Source organism: Trematomus bernacchii, unplaced genomic scaffold (assembly GCF_902827165.1).
Source record: "Trematomus bernacchii unplaced genomic scaffold, fTreBer1.1, whole genome shotgun sequence".
NCBI classification, from domain to species: Eukaryota; Metazoa; Chordata; class Actinopteri; order Perciformes; family Nototheniidae; genus Trematomus; species Trematomus bernacchii.
In genome coordinates this window covers 1,827,178-1,843,946 of record NW_022987732.1, presented here as the reverse complement: position 1 = coordinate 1,843,946, position 16,769 = coordinate 1,827,178, and the positions used below count along the sequence as shown (strand labels likewise).

The 16,769-nt window shown below is 41.7% G+C and overlaps 1 protein-coding gene across 3 annotated transcripts in view; it reads left to right on the top strand.

The window, feature by feature from the left end:
* Positions 1-16,769, top strand: part of sema6e (sema domain, transmembrane domain (TM), and cytoplasmic domain, (semaphorin) 6E) — a 180,398-nt gene that overhangs the window by 17,914 nt on the left and 145,715 nt on the right. For all 3 annotated transcript variants that reach the window (XM_034145698.1, XM_034145695.1, XM_034145696.1), the window contains exon 2: positions 3,401-3,483. The gene's annotated coding sequence lies outside the window, so the exon portion shown is untranslated. The remainder of the gene's footprint in view (positions 1-3,400; positions 3,484-16,769) is intronic.

Below are 16,769 nucleotides of genomic sequence, written 5' to 3'. Positions count from 1 at the left end.
CATTCCACAAGTGTGAGGTTTGAAGAGTCCATGCATCAATAAACAGTTGTGCAGATGATGAAGCCTAAGGATTTGATGTAGCCCTTGCAAACAAACAAGGGAAACAAACAACCTGTCCAAAGGTTCAGAGGCCGAGCGTTGACTCAGATGTGGTTTGAAAGTTATTTAAATGAAGGATAGTGTTTATGTATTTCGTCTGGAGTTGAGTCCAAGCCCTTACTCGACTCGGTCAGGCAACCATTTCTCCCTTTTCACTCTTCTCTTGTTCGACATTTAGCCAACACCGTAAAATGTGATCGCCCCACTAGTTAGGAGAGTTTTCCCTCCCTTTTTTCTTTGCAACTTGATTTGTTTGGCACTTGTCAGCAGTTTTGATTTCGGCACAATTCGTCACATGATTGTTTGGTCTTGTGAGGTTTGCAAACTCTGTCGTTTCCATGGGTTTAACTGTCCCCAGCTTTCTATCTACTAAATTGTGAGTGGACGATGATATAAGACATGTTTGCACGATACTAGCAGATGGCCAGCTGATCTGCGTCACTGAAACCTTTCCTGGTCCTGCTATAAAGCACAAACACACTCTACTAAATTGATCGGGATGCATTTAGGGGCAATTTGTAGTCTGGGAACTTTAAGTGCCTCAGAGATGGTCTGGAACCTTTTGTTGATCCTGCGCTGGAATTTGTTTTCCACAATGCCTTATCTGCCTTTCTGATGTTTGGTGCTTTTTCCCAGGCAGCACTGAAAGCTCAAAGCTCATGGTGAACACAACCCGGTGTCCATAAACATTTTTCTCTATACCGCTGAAAGAAAAAGCTATACAGTATGCCCTAAGGTATACACATATTGACACATAACACAGAAGCAGTATTCTCTATTCATGGCTTGCTATCTTTTTGCCCAGACAAAGAGAACTTGAGAGCATGGAGCAGGAAAATAAGCCTTGGAGCTGGCTTTGCCTTAACCTTAACTGAACCATCTTCAGCATGTGGCAGCCAGCTGGTGTGCTTGCTAATCCAGAAGATGCTGCCTCTGCACATTCTCCCGAGCTCTGCTACTTGAAATGTGCTGGGCTCGAGGTCAAAAACTTCCATCCTCATCATTTGTCACAATTACTCTATGTGCCGGTCAGGATCCAACTAGGTCATTCATTTCATAGTACTCGAGGCTGTATGACCAAAAGAAAGTCATCTTGGATTGAAGGCTATGATTCCTATTTAGTTTTCTTATAAAATAGGCAGAACTCCAGCACTGTTAAAACCACAGAACTTAACAAGCTAGATATGCCAGCAACTTTAACTTTGCTTGCTGTCGAAGCAATACGTCTTAAAGTGGACCTATCATGCTATATTTAAATGATATATTGTAGGGCCATACCTATATAAGGTATATTTATACGTTTCTGTTTTCAAAATACCAAACAGATCATGCATTTTAGCCATGCCTCATTTCGCTCTATGTGCTGTTTGCTGTCTACGGGTCTGATTCTGCTGACCACGCCCCCCTGCAGGAGAGGTGAGCCGTGCTCTGATCAGCTGCTGGGCTGTCAGAAGAGGGGGAGAAAAAGAGATCTCCGTCCTCGTGTTTTATTATATAGAGTCATTATTCATTTGTTTTAAAGCTCAATAAATAACAAAGAAGACCTTTGACCGGCACTTTTCAAATTTTGTCCGGAAGATTTAAACTTTAACTGACATCTTGACCGGCGAAAGAAACTGAAACTGATACTCTGCCGCCCGTTCCCATCGTTCCTTGGAAGAGGCGGAGAGGTGGGTGTTTGTCATCTGCTGGTGGACTAACCGAGAATTACAGTGCTTGCCTCAACGGGGAGGGATTGCATTGAATTAAAGCAGCGGGAGCAAACGCTTGCCTCGGGGAGGGAGAAAGAAAGCCACAGCGGAGAATAAACAGAAGGGTAACCATGGTAACTATGGGCGGGAAGTCTTCTTAGGGCGTAGTAATCAGCAGCGAACCGCTTCAACACGTGTATTGCGGTTTATTCACGGCATTCATTTAGTTATTCTACAGTATTGTTGTTTTATAGTTATTTGTTAATGTATACAACCCAATTTGTGTTCTTTGAAATTGAAAAGGATATTGTGTTTGTTACTTTCGTTGCAGGTGTATATGTCTTAAGTGTAATTTGGCTTGGCTTCCTATTTTGTATGGACATGCTTTTATTTTGAAGGAGAGTTAGTGCTGTTGACAGGAAGTTGTTGTTGCTATGGAAACAATGTGACAGAGATTAACGGAGAAAAGTCATATCTACATATAAAGACGGAGAAAGTAACAAATAATAACGAAATTGAAACCCGAATAGTACTCCAACGAACGAATATTCGGATATTCGGGTACAGCCCTACTGAGGGTATTGGCATACAATTTTGGTGTATATTTTTTAATTGTAGGCCTACAGTTAAACGTGTAACCAAGATCTTTTTCTGTCACAAATTGTTGTGTGCCATGGTGCTTCAACCCGTTAAATAGGGAACCCTACGTAATTATCGGTGTTCCCGTCTCAATACACTCACAACTTGCCACGGCCATTTCCTTTCTTTTGCAGTCTTGACGTGTATTACAAATATATCCTGCAATAGTATACACGTTTATTTCTCCCCCACACTATTCCATAGAAACTCCAGGCTTAATAGAGGATTATGGCCAACTGTCTTCAGGTGTACGGATAAGCTGCACAGAAAGACATATTTTCCGGAACAATGGCTTAGTTAATGAATCTCTCAAATTACAGTAAAAATATGCCTTTTGTGATGGTTTTCTCCATTTTAATTTGGCACATAAACCCCTCTGAGATTTGGTGTGAAATTAAACCTCTGATTGCATTTTTATGCTTAATGTTCAATTGAAAACTAATCAGCAGTGACTTTATGGAGCAGGAAATGAAATACATTTGCTATATGTTCGGGAGACGACTTCTTCAAAAGCAGAGCAAATTGCTTATTGAGCCCAGTGAGATAGTTACTTAGCCTGCAGATCGAATGTTTCTATCGTGAAGCTTAGTTAGAGTTTTGAGAACTGGAAAGGTGAGCACATGTTCCTGGGAGCAGATTACCAGAGCAGATTGTGACTTTAGATGTCCTCATCAGATTGGGATTTGTCAAAGATTTGGTTCACTTATTACAAAAGTACCTGTTGTCACGCAAACATCACCAACCATGTCTCTTCCACGGAGTTCATAGCCACATTTTTATGTCAGATTTTGGCGTTTGAAAGCGAATATCCTGTTATAATAGTTTGTCGTTACAATTCTTATTTTGGACTTCTTTGAAGAAGGATTCAACGTCATTGCTCTGACGGCTCATAAAGACTCAGGTTGCTTCAGTGTGAGCTATCCTGCCTTAAAGAGAGAGAGATGTAACACTGAATTATTTCTCCTTCACAGATACACTGACAGCTGCTGTCTCATCCAGCCTGCTCCAACCTGCTGTACTCACCTGCTCGGCGGAGCACTGTTTGAAAGCTAAGGTACAGTACAAATGCTGTTTCTGTCTCAAGTGGATCTTGTCTGATAAAATATTGAAGAAGATTTCATTTGGGGCGACTTGGAGTCTCTGTTTACCGATCTCTTAAATGCACTATTTAGATTGTCACATTACATCCAAATCATGGTCGACTCTAAGGAGACATCCGCAGAGGACACTTCATTAATGGATGCTTTGTGGAAAAACTGCCTCTGAAGAAGCTTTTTAAATCTACTCAATTTATCTACTTAGTCTAAAAGGCAGGGATTAAACTTTTCAATGTTTGGCACACTTTTACTTTCCTGGCAAACTCAGCATTATATAACAAATGCATTGCAAATAATGGGAGAATTGTGGTCACGGTTTGTTATGCAATGTTGTATTGTTGTGCACCAAACTACTTTTACTAGGTTCAACAGGCAGTTATGAAAACACTCTCAGCTGCCAGTTGGACCAGTTGCGGTTACTCCACATGAAAGACTTCTCTATTTGTCTTCCTCTCCGAGAGATTCTCACTAATTTGAAGTTGGCGAGGCGCCATTGATGACAGTTGATGAATCTGACGAGAATTGAGGTTGTCTGCTTGCGGTGCCAGGCTACTGTCAATCAAATCTTATCAATCCACCGAGTCTTGATGAATCAGATGAGATGCATTTGATTAAACTCTTTATGAGTAAAAACTAGCAGTGTGTCCTCCTTATGAAGTTGAACTTGTATTGTTGCTCATTAATTCAGGATGATATCATATTATAGAAGCCATGTTCTCAGAAGCTTTAGGCATTGCAACACTATTGCAATTTCTATCAGGAAGAAACTGGTTTCATGTGCTCTTCCATGCAATGAGTATCTCTTAGGTAGTTTGTAGCTTTGTTTTATTGTAGTTTATAGTTGTATGCCTGCTTCTATGCATCGTTATTCTACTACAAAATGTCCATTATGCCCAAGCTACCTGTTGCATATCAATCCGTCCGTTTTCTTTCTCAATTATCTAGGGGTAAAGGGTGCCATATGTAATTTATTGATTGATCTGTGAGTACATTGGATACAAATACGGCGTCCACACCTGTTTGACGGTTTTCATTAAGGTGAGCTCTGTTGTCAAGTTGTCCGGTAGACGAAAGGCGAAACGTCTTCGTTGAAACTTGTAGAATCACTGAGAATCTATAATGTCTGGCCGGGCATTTCCCCAGCGAGCGTGAATGTGGACAGTAGAGGACAGGGCCAAGGAGCAACGATGACAGGACGCCTCGTGGGACGGCTGGAAACAGATGGCTGGCCAGATGCGGGTCTGCTTTGACCTTGAATGCATCTGAAGTTAAAAGCAGAAAGTGACGAAAGAGAATACAGCAGGAGTGGCAGTACTGTGTTTCGTAATATTCTGCAGGACTTGTTGGTACACCCGTAGATTGTGTGGGATCAGGCATGCAGGCGTTATCTCATCAGAGAAGTTAGTTAACCTTTTTCTGGTGGATCTAATCTGGTTAATTTCAATTGTAGTTTTGTGTCAGCAAATAGTGGCCATAAGGTTTAACCTAAGCCCAAAATGCCAATGCCTGAATCCAAAATTCAATTAACTATCACGGAAAATTCAGAGCACCTAATCTCTGAATCAATGCTGTTTTTTTAATAATACAACTCACACAATACCCAATAAAGAAAAACTGCCGACTAGTTTTCTGTCACTTGACTTAATGATTAATGCACACTTCTTTTCCCACGCTTTAATGGGTATGACTGGAGTTGATTTGCTGATCACAGGAGAAGAGTAGTCAGACCTGATCGCCTGAAGAGTTTCAGAGAAGCTTTTATAGGCATGTCACTACAGGTTTGCACCTAAGTGTGAGTGTGTTGTTTTTGTTCGTTGGGTTTGATGACAGCGACAGATCAAAGGTTTGAATCCAATTGTAAATCTCTCCAAGATGTAATGTTCCAAAATGAAGACCCTTGGTTGAACTGGGTTTTCTGATATGCTTGTGATTGTTTAGGTAAACTATATAGTTCATACAGTGATGGAACAGAAGCAATCTTTTTGTCAACACTATTAGACACTCGTTCTTAATACAATCCGGGAAGCAGAGTGTGAGACAAAGCCACCAGCAGTCTGATATTGTACAGGCCTCTGGGGCTTTGAGCAAAGGAAGAGCCATGATCAGAGCTGGGAACTGCATGGTGTTGTAGGGGGGGGCTGTGAGAAACGGGAGGAGATGGAGGATGCTGGAGGTGTCAGGCGTATAATTGGGGTGAGGAGATCTCGGGGGTGGATAGAGGGAAGCTTTATTAAGACCGCTCAAGTCTGATGTGCCTGCGCGGCCGCCTAGTTCCCCCGCACACACCCACGCCTGTGGCCCAATCTTCCATTTCCACAAGAGACTCAGTAACAACAAAGGGATGAAGGGCAAAGTCCTCAAGCTCCTTTCAGTCACAGATAAGAGAGAAGACCCCATTACTTGAAAAGCACTGATGGGGAGTGTATGGATATGGCTTTTTCTTTTTTAAATGAGGCCTATTGTTTCTGCCTCCTCCATGCTGAGATACGTTGCTATTACTTATTGATAGCGCGGTTGTATTGTATCCTGAGATGGAGATATTGTGTCTCAGTTGCACTACAATGAGACATGCCAGCAAGTGCCACGTCACCGTTAAATGCCCCCTGAATCCACTTAAGCTTTTTGATAGAAGAAGCTAGAAAGGCCTTTTCTCCTCGCCGGTTTTCTTAGAAGATTATAGATTTTCGCATTAGCACTTCCAGTGACACATTTAGACAGTGTACACTTGACAAGTGCATTCAATTCTCCTTGTATTATATGTCGGCCGAGAGTCAGCAAATGCATAGCTTGGACATTTATTGAGAGCAGAGCGCTTATGAAATATTTACGGCCCAAAGTGTAGGCAAATATTTGCGCTGAGAGGCGATAAAAGCGGAATAATCCCTTGTTTTGCCTCCACAAGGGAAAACAAACTTTCCAGGGTGACTTCCACCGTGACTGATCGTATCAAATCTGATGGAAGATTAGGAGCTTAGCTGCTTATTGTCCCCAGCCTGTGACCATTGAAATGTTACTTTTGATCAATTAAGTTCCTAAAACTTGAACCTGAAACCCTTTGTAGATGCACGCTCTCTTGATATTTACCATCCTGAAAGACTCTGCCACCCTACAAAAGCAGATTTTGTGAGTGACAAAACAGAGCTTTGGAGTTCAGGCGGGAGGCGGTTACGGGGAGATTTAGTGGCCCCCCTCAGTTCTCTGCTGTAAATTGGTTTTTGCAGAACTCAGGGAAAAAAGGGCTGGAGGTCTGTTCTCTGCTTCCTCAGGAGCTGCTAATCCCCCTCAGCTCTGGCCAGAGGGAGAGCTGCTGCTGCTCAGACACTGGCCTCCTGCAGCCCCTCGTCCTCTTTCCCCTCGTCCTCTCTCCTCTCCTCTCCGTCCTCTTTCCTCTCGTCCTCTTTCCTCTCCTCTCTCCCCTCCGTCCTCTCTCCTCTCGTCCTCTTTCCTCTCCTCTCTCCCCTCCGTCCTCTCTCCTCTCGTCCTGCAGGGATGTCTAATCCGCTGCATGGTCATGGTGGAGAGATTGCCGGATTTTTCAAAGCCCTTTGCTGGCTGGACTTCAAAGTTCCAGGGATACAGAGACTTGAGGAGGTGGGAGTAAATTGAGGTCCACCACGAGGAAAGAATTTGAGGGGCTCTGCTTTTTCTTTTGAAATTCCTGAGGTGACACCAAAAATGTATGGTCTCAAAATGAAAGGCTTTTTTTGATCGGTAAGACTCTGAAGATCACCTGGGGGTGATGTAAGCACACGTGGATGTCAAGCTGTAAATGTGCTTTTTTTTTAATAAGGGCTCTCTACGTTGACACTCGTAAATAACCTGTAAAGCTTAATGCATTTAAAAAAAGGTTTGACCCAATTGTCCTCCCGTAATTTATCATGAATCACATGACAGTGAAAAGGGAGATCGCATAAATCTGCACAAGTTACATGTATAGACCATTGGACATCAGTATCAACATCACGTCCTCGGTGTAATAGCAGACCTTATCTACAACAAATGTTCTGCACTTCTTGTGCAGAACATTTGTTGTAGATAAGGTGTGGTGATAAGGTGTGGTGAAAATGGCGGAAAGGCATTTTGCAGAACCTTGCATCAGTTTTTTGAAGTTTCACAAGGACATGGTTACCACTGTAGCAACAGATAGTGTTAGCAATATGATAGCGGCAGCAACAATACGACCATACAAGTATATGTGTAGCGCACATTATACACAACAGTGGCTCTCCATGACAGCAGCTTTGTCGATGCTTTAGCTAAGTGCCAGAAAATGTACAAACTTCAGGCCAATAATTCAGAAATCGTGTTTTAAAAAAAGTGAAAAACGCTCTGATTTCTCTTACCAGTTTGTCGTGCATTTGCTGTTACACCACATTTGTTTTATTTTTGTATTGATTTACAGCACTTGTTTTATCGGTTCATAAAAGCAACAAGACAGTATGAATGACTCAGGATGAAGACACTAAAAGCGTACCTATCTTTATAGAAGAATAGAATTGGGAGGGATGCAACCCTCTGTAATGGTCACACATGCAGAACACACAGCACACACAGTGAAATGTGTTCTCTGCATTTAACCCATCCTAGTACCAGGAGTCTAGTACTAGGAGCAGTGGGCAGCTATTGTACAGCGTCCGGGGAGCAATGGGAGTGAGGGGGGAAGGGGGGTGTCCGGTGCCTTGCTCAAGGGCACCACGGCAGGGCAGGAGGTGAACTGGGACCTCTCCAAGTAGCAGTCCACACTCCATATTTTAGGTCTGGTCGGGGACTTGAACCGGTGACCCTACAGCTCCCAGTCCAAGCCCCCTACTGACTGAGCCACTGCCACACAGTTGTTTCTTTCTGTTTACAATGTTTAAACACTAACACATCTTTTTACTATTTGTTTGACAAACTGCTGCCAAAATCCACAGTGCAGGGAGAGGTTGATTATGAGAGGACACATTCCTCCACTGCCAGGCAAAGTTCATTCACTGAGAGGAAACAGATCAGTCTGAATTCTCCTTTCTATCTCCTCTTTTGTAAGAGGATAATCTTATCGACACCGCATCTACTGAACATTATTCAGCTGCATTCACAGGATGTCTGGATTTCAAAGATGTGAGCGATGTGGTTATATTGTCTTTGTTAGAAATTCACCTCTGAAATATCTACCCAGAACTTTTATTTTGCCACCGATTTCTCGTATTAAATGGAAATTAGTTTGGGTGATGATTCAATCCCTCTTTATTCTTAGATAACACTTATTATAACATTTTAAATATTTAAAGTGGACCTATAATGCTATTTTTAGGCAATAGCATAGGTCTCAGATATATACAAATATATAAAAAACATGTCTATGAAGTGTTTCGCTCAAAATACCAAACAGATCACCCATTCTAGCCATGCCTCATATCCCTCTATTTCACTTCCTGTTTCAAAAGTGCTGATTTGGGGTGAAAAGCTTTAAAAAATAAAATATTGATAAAAAAATAAAAAAGGAGGGGGCTGAGCTCATGCGGGACCCGGCAGCTACTGTCTAAACTAAATACTGCCGTGATGAAACGCCATATCATGGATTATCAAGGATTATTTCTGAAACAGTATTGAGCTCAAAGGCTTTCTCTCTTGCCGGTTATACCACAAGGTGAGTTCCTTTTTATTTCCTGCTTCTTCACACACGTGCTCTCCAGTACAGGTTAGCTCCGAGTGCTAGCGATGCTAATGTAAACACCGACCATATTACGTCCAAAACAGTCGGGCATTGTTTCTGATAGCAACGTTTCTGATAGTGCCGTGGGTGTAAAGCCAGCCTACATTTCCGATATTACGTCATATCGGACGCAAATCTGGATCAGCTCCGTTGTAGCCCTGTTTTTAGAGATTTGGGTACGGAGGAAAAGAGAGAGGGTTTTATTTTCTGACGCTGCGTGAGTTCCCTGACACACATTTTTATGTATAAAAGACATCAAAAAGTGCATTTTGCATGATAGGTCCCCTTTAAGTTAATGCCAGGTAAAGACAATTCTGTGTGTGTTTGTGTGCATTCTGTTCTGTTCTGTATTGGCAGTGTACTTTGTTCAGTGTGTACAAGCATGTTCTGAAAAGTGTAATAGGAACTTAATTAGCATTTATTTTTAAATGTGTTCTAAGGACAGAGACCTTGTGTTGTGAATTTCAATTTATTCTGATCCATGTTTTTAATTTAATGTACAATATTGCTGCAGCACTTGCTGAGACACAAACTCATAGAGGCAATTAGGGTTATTAAAAATCATTAATGCTCGATTGCAGCAATTAAAGATTCGCTCTGTACTTATAACTCAGTCAAATCTGAACACGCAGACATGATGCAATTTGTCTTAGTCACACTGTCGATAGAAATCAAAGCTCAATCTGTTACGAAAAACCAATTGATATGAACTTTTTCACTGAAAAGACGGTGCTTATTTTTGTCGGTCTTATTCAAGCACCCATATGCTTTTAAAATGTTGTTAAGAGGCAGTTGAGCCTTTTGACGAAGGTGATTACCTCTCAACAAGTTTCATAATTGCTTTCCAAAAGGTCCACTAATCTGAGACCATGATTACAATGAGCCCTGATTGCAAATATCCTTGAGCTTGGACCCTGCCATTAATCAAATACATCATAATGGGCAGCAAGGTAATTACTTTAAATGGACTCCTGGGGTTTGGGATCAGCCTACACATTATCCCCCTTCTTGATGTTTGGAAATGGACAGACAGACAGACAGACAGACAGAACCGTGAGAGTGTTAGATGTCAATAGTGCGCTTGTAGCTTCGCCCTGAGGTAAAGGTTAGTTAGCTTTAGAGGATGTCGTCATTAACCGTGGCTTTGTTACCAGCAGCTGTGATTGAGTTTGATCTCAAACTATTCAACTTATGTCATTAGTGACGCCTACTTAAAATGGATTGGAGATGATATCAGTTTGCTTTTGGTGCAATCAGATCTGCAGATTACTTACTTTGTTCTGCGCTCCAGGAGAAAAGTTAACTTTGTTGGAACCAGTGACCGGCGGCGGCGGCGGCTCGTCATCATAAGAGCAAAACTGCCTGAGTCTGAAAATCAGCTTTGATGTAGTTCTTCCAGTTTTGGGGATGGTTTATAAAAATAAAAATGAAATCAGGGCTATACTTGAACTATGGATGATCGTCATTATCCATCTCTTGTTTAAGTTTTCGATTGATTTTTCTTTTAGTCTTAACAATGTAAAACTCTAAATAAATTCCCAGTGCTCGAGGAGATGTCTCTGAATTGCTGATTTGCCTCTAATTTGTCCAATTGTTTTGTCTGATGAACAAAAGGAAACTTGGAGAATAGAGAAAGGCAGCACTGATTATTAATCATTTGATAAAAGATAAGAACTAGTTGGTATTGCTTTACCCATCAATCATTGCTGCAGTGGAAATGAGGAATCAATAGGTACATTTAATAAATCCAGACTTATTTAAAGTATTGATAAATTGCTTCCAGAGGATACAATTATTTTCTTTGTCAGAAATGTTACTGAATATCTTTTTGATTGTTGATTTGACAAACCATTTAAACATACAGCTCAGCGAGACTCCTGGGCATTTTAAAGGACGTTTTCATTATTTTATGACATTTTATAGACACAATGATTAATGGAGAGTATAATCGACAGACGCATCTATAATGACAATAACAAGTTGCAGCCCTACAACAGATTATTGAGTGTTTCCTGTCCAGGCTCTCTTTGCACTTATCTCCTCCCCACAGAGCAGCGAAGAACCACTGTATTGTCCATAAAGTCGGTGGTTTATGGGTTGTGTGTGTGTGTGTGTGTGTGTGTGGTTATTGACCAGAAGCTGTTGGCATTATGGACAAACCAGTCTGATTAGTCATATTGACAACCGAAAAAGCGGAGCAGCTTTACCTTTTCCCCCTCAGAAAGAGACAAGATTTAATTTGATCACCCACCATCATCATTTATTTCACTCTGAAGATGATTTGAGTGGTTCAATGTCGTGTTACGACTTCTGCAAAAGCCCACGGTTGTTTATCTGAGAGGCTCTTTGGTTATAATAGAGGTTTTCAAAATTCCCTGGGTGAGGCATTAAGGAATATTGCTGTATTAATTGCCATTTAAATACGTAATTGCAAGCTGTTTGCTGGGATGTAAATGTGCTCAGCATGGGTTTAATAGATCTTGTTTATCGAGGCGCTGGTGGCTGACAAATTAAGATGCTTAAATTGATGCACCCTGCATTTAAGGAATCAATATGTCTCTTTCTGATTGTTGCAGGTATTACTGTCACAGGGAGTGCTTTACCAAAGACATATAAAGACCTTAACACAGCGACAATGACAAACGGCACAGAGGTGACATCCCCCATTCAATTATGAGGATATTCAACATTTAGAAATCTACTTTTGTGTGCCTAAAGAATATTTTTTGTTAGTAAATGGATTGTTTAAATCAATTGTTTAACAGACAAAGAAAAGCCCTTTCCAAGCGCACTTATTCAAGTTCTTTTGTCCAATAATCAACCAATTTAGGATTAATGTTTACAATTATATTTAACAGAGAAAAGGAGCAAATCCCAAAATTGATAACCATTCACCATCAAAATCTCAAAACAGACATAATATTCAAATTGCAGCAATATATCTGCAAAATATGTGTTAAAATACCAATTTAATTTAGGTTTCGTTGTGCTTGAGTTATCCAGGCTAACGGCCTGTCCACACGGCGTCGTGTCTTCTTCCCATTCACTTTGAATGGGGTGACGTCACGCTTTGCCGAACTGCATCGTGGTTCCGTCGCTTCGCTTTGCTCGCGTTGCTCGCTTCAAAAGTTGAGAAAAGTTCAACTTTTGAAGCTTCGACGGAAGCATCAGCCAATCAAATCATATGCCAGTACAAGCTCTAGCCAATCAAACCGCGTGCTTGTGTGTCCGGGGCGGGAGATTCATGTGATTGGTTGTTGGTCGCACACCAGACACGCCCACCGGCAAGCTTCAACGCACGCTGCCGTGTGGACGCTGCGTTACAGATCCTATTTTATAGACTTAAGAAACATATTGTTTGCTACAAATCCCCTTTAAAAATAATAATAATATGCTATATTTCTGCTTTTAACTTTCACATGAATATAGTTTGTATATCTTATTGAACAGCTGATGGACTCAATGCTCTCTGCATGCCGTCTGTATGTCATGCAGACGGCATAGGTGAGGGCTCAGCAGTGCAACAGTAAAACATGCCATCAATTGGCATTTATAGCATTTAAATATATGCTAATACATTCTGAGCCTTGTGGGGCTTTTTCTGCAGCAAAGGTGTATATTTATATCCATATGAACCTATAAATAACCACCTGGTTTTTCATTTCTGCTCTTGCCATGAATGCAATTATCTTGATGCCTTTTTTCTCCCGAGACTTGAATTAAGCGACCCTTAATCATGCCCCCCCTCCGCCTGCGACTCAGCACTGTGACTGACCCATGATGGATGACTTCTCTATGGGAGGAGACATAGGTGGACACGTTCACTAAATCTCTCTCTGTCCAAAACCTGCTCCCTCCCACCTTTTTAAATAATATCGACCGTAACATACGTGTGGGTGTTTGGAATTTGTTCATCCTGATTCATATCTTCTCAGCGGGCCTCACCGTTGCACTCAATATAACATTCCTGCCAAACCGGTGGGATGAAGACGGGGAAAACTCTCTCTTTTGCTGCCGTGAGTTTCTCTCCACGTCAGCACACACCTGCAGCGGCTGATCCATGGAGAGGAAGGTTAAGCGCCCTCTTCATAAGCACATGAGATCTCGGAGATCAGGGGCATGAGGCGGGGGGGGACAGATGGAACAGGAGGCGAGGAAGAAGCTGTTGAGAGGGTGAGCTTCAGAGAAAGTGGCACGGGGAAGTGAGATGATAGATTATTTTCTTCTCTGTGGCACAGCAGAGCCTTTTTAAGAAACTCTTCTTCCTTTTTTGGGTTATTTTCAATCACTCCTCTCTCCTCTTGGAGCACATCTTCCTCCACCGTCATTTGTTCTGTCCTCTATTCCTTTTCACCCGTCTCATCTCTTCACTCTCCACCTTCTTCAACTGGAGCTGTGATTGGAGAACACTGAGCCCCAATGATCCAATCTCATCCCTATTCATAGTCTCTCCCTCTCCTCTCCTCCCCTCCCCCTGAACAGCTTCCACATCACTCTGCTTTTTACCTCTTTGTTCCCACATTTTGTTTAGCTTTTAAGTCCCCCTTTTTACTTACCCGACTGACATGCCTACTGTGGAGAAAAAAAGGGAGGTTGACATGGCATCACAAGCAAAAGGCTTGGTAAGCTATTTAGAGCCAGTCACGGTGCACCATTTCCCCCCCCTCGTAATTACTGCTGAAACAAGCAGCTCTGGGAAGTTTCAGTGCTGGTGGACCCGTCATTACTGACAATCTCCCTGCCTTTATCTGCCACGGCTAAGACGCTCTCGCACCGCGGGGCTGTGATGATTGCCTCGCTGAGCTAGGGGAGGAAGAAGAAATAAAAAGTGGATCATCAGAGAACGCCGTGCAATCGGAGGTTCTTCATAAGCGTGAGAAAAGTAGCGCCGCGGCTGAAAAAAAACAGGAGATGTTTGAAACCAAAAGCCACTCAAACCTGCCAAACAGCCGTGCTGGTTTCCATAGTGATTTGACACTCTGCAGAACTTCAAATCTATTACGCTCACGCTGCTGAGGTGGGGTCCGGCGCTCTGATCCCAGCCTCCTGTCAACACCGATGGAGAACAAGGGATTGTTAATAGCCCTCAGATCAAGGCGTCAACACGTATTCTCTGTGTGTCACGAGGAATTTACTTTCTAAGTGTTTGCATATGAGCAACTTTTTTTCCTGTTAAAACACGTATTTGAGCCACACCTATGGACTGCCATTTACAAACCAGTTTTTAAAAGTATAAAACTGAAACTCTGACACTTCTTTGTTTGTGTGGTCACGTGGGTCTTTGTGCTTGTGTTTGCAGAATGATGTACGTGCATCGTTTGGGAGGTTCTGCTCACTTTAAACTCTGCAAAGACAAGTAGGATTGTACGACATTACAACTAGTATGGCAGTCCAATTTGTACATTTGAAACTTGAATGGACAGGCAGTGAAAACAAACCTTTCAGAGAGACCGGAGACATCTTTTATCTAGGGGTACAACTTATGAAAAGGAATAAAAGATTCTGGATTTCCTAATGATTTAGTAGGATCAGGTTTACCTTTTAAAAAAAACCCATGTCCTTGTTTGGAGAGAATGACTTTCACCTTTCCTACAGTTGAAAGGGAAGTATGAGTCATTGCTTTACAAAGCCCGATAGCCTGTTTTTGTCAAAAATGCTTTTACAGAAAGCCTCTGTCATTCCAAGCTAACGATAAACTTATTTTTGACATTAAAGGAAGTCTGTAAACGGTGGCTTAGTGGCAATCAATCTGTACTAGTATAACTAAAGGCTGTGGAAACGTTCTCTGCTGCACGCCAACTATTATCACTATCCACTCTGCGGCACACTCTCCACCTCCTGTGCCCAGTGTTTGAGCTTCAGCCTTCCATGAAATGGCTTGGCTACATTTACAGGCTTGTGGGTGTGTTATTGAGTGTGCGTGTGTGTTGCTCGATTCATTTCCGAATGGGCGTGGAACTGTGCTAAAAATGGAGAAGGAAGGAAACTGTTGCCAGTGAGCAACTGTGACCCTGCCGGTGGAAACTGGTGTCTTAACCTACCGTACCTGCTCCAGGTGGAAACAAACAGAGAAAGAGGTGGAGGGAGGGCATGGTTTTTATTTTTCCATTCCCTCAGTTTGGGCAGGGTTGCTCTGCTTCACAAAGGTACACATTTGTAGTTGTTAGCGTTGAACTGGAATCAATTCGGGCAGAGTTTCAGCCCATTATCCACAGATGGTGGTTTGGAAATGAAGCCTCATTGTAGTTAATGCACCGGTCCCCAGGCTGCAGATACCTAATATTTTGAATGAACAAAATACTCAGTAGTTGGTATTTTATTGAAACGCAGTCTGTCTTTGAATGGTTGGTTTTCTTGGAAATGGTTTTGATGCAGATTCTTACAATCATATATCTGTGGGTATAGTAAATGCTGTAACATTATAGCAACGTGACATTCTGCGTATAGTATGAATATATCTCTTATCTTGTATTGAATGGTTTTTAGTTAACATTTGAACAAGATGACCCAACTGTTCAAAGAACTCATTCAGATTCAGTGAATAATGTAAGATTATGTAATATGTGACTATATAAGCAGGTTGTATTCATTGGATGTCTGATGCCTTTCTTGCAAGTAAGTGTGCAAAGTCATACGCTCCTGTCTCCAGTCTCTTTCTTGAGATGTTTTTAGAAATGACTATGGACACACAGTGCAGTCAGAAACCGTTGATAGTTTGTCCTTTTTTTTGTGAAGCCCATTTAAATCAGAATGTCTTCATTTATGACAATGAATCCCAGCTTTATCTTGAAGACTCGCATACAAGAATAACAGGGAATTTTAAGTGGTAATAGTCCCTTTTTACATGTGCATTGATCATAAAGTGAATACCCAGATTGATGTAAAGTTTATGATAGTACACTTTTGTTTGGAAATAGCATCACTGTCTTGAGTGTCCAACCCACAGACATCAGCAGACTAACCACGCTTTGGTTATAAAAACTCCTTGGTTGCCTTGTTGCAAGTTTTACATTCGTTTTGCTGATGTTTTTTCTTACAATATTAGCAAAATCTCACAACAGCTCCTACCCTGATCCACTAATGTCAATGTAAACACCCCCCCCCCTACATTAAAGCTAAAAGTTAGTGCGTTAACCTCCATTGACTTTTTTTAAACCCAATTTCCTGGTTTTCAGAGCCAAAAAACAAATCATTGTCCTACTACTTTCTCACTGCACTGTGTACCCCCCCCCCCCCCCCCCCCCAACACAGACCTTTTATATGTTTGCTTATTCCTTTGGGCCCTGCTTCCCGTTTTAACGTCCCAGGCACTCTACTACCCCATAATCTCATAAATTAATCATCACTTTATTCCTACCCAAAGGCCATATGCATAATTCAGAAAATGGACACAGTAGCAATAAAGGAATGTTTTAAAATCCAAACTTTATTGGCATTTTCTCTCATATCACAGTTGGAGTTTGTAAAAGTGCAGCTTGGGAGTTGGTTTTTATGAGTTTGAAGCGGTCGGAAGATTATCTTTTTATAAAACGGTTGGTCTCTTCTCAG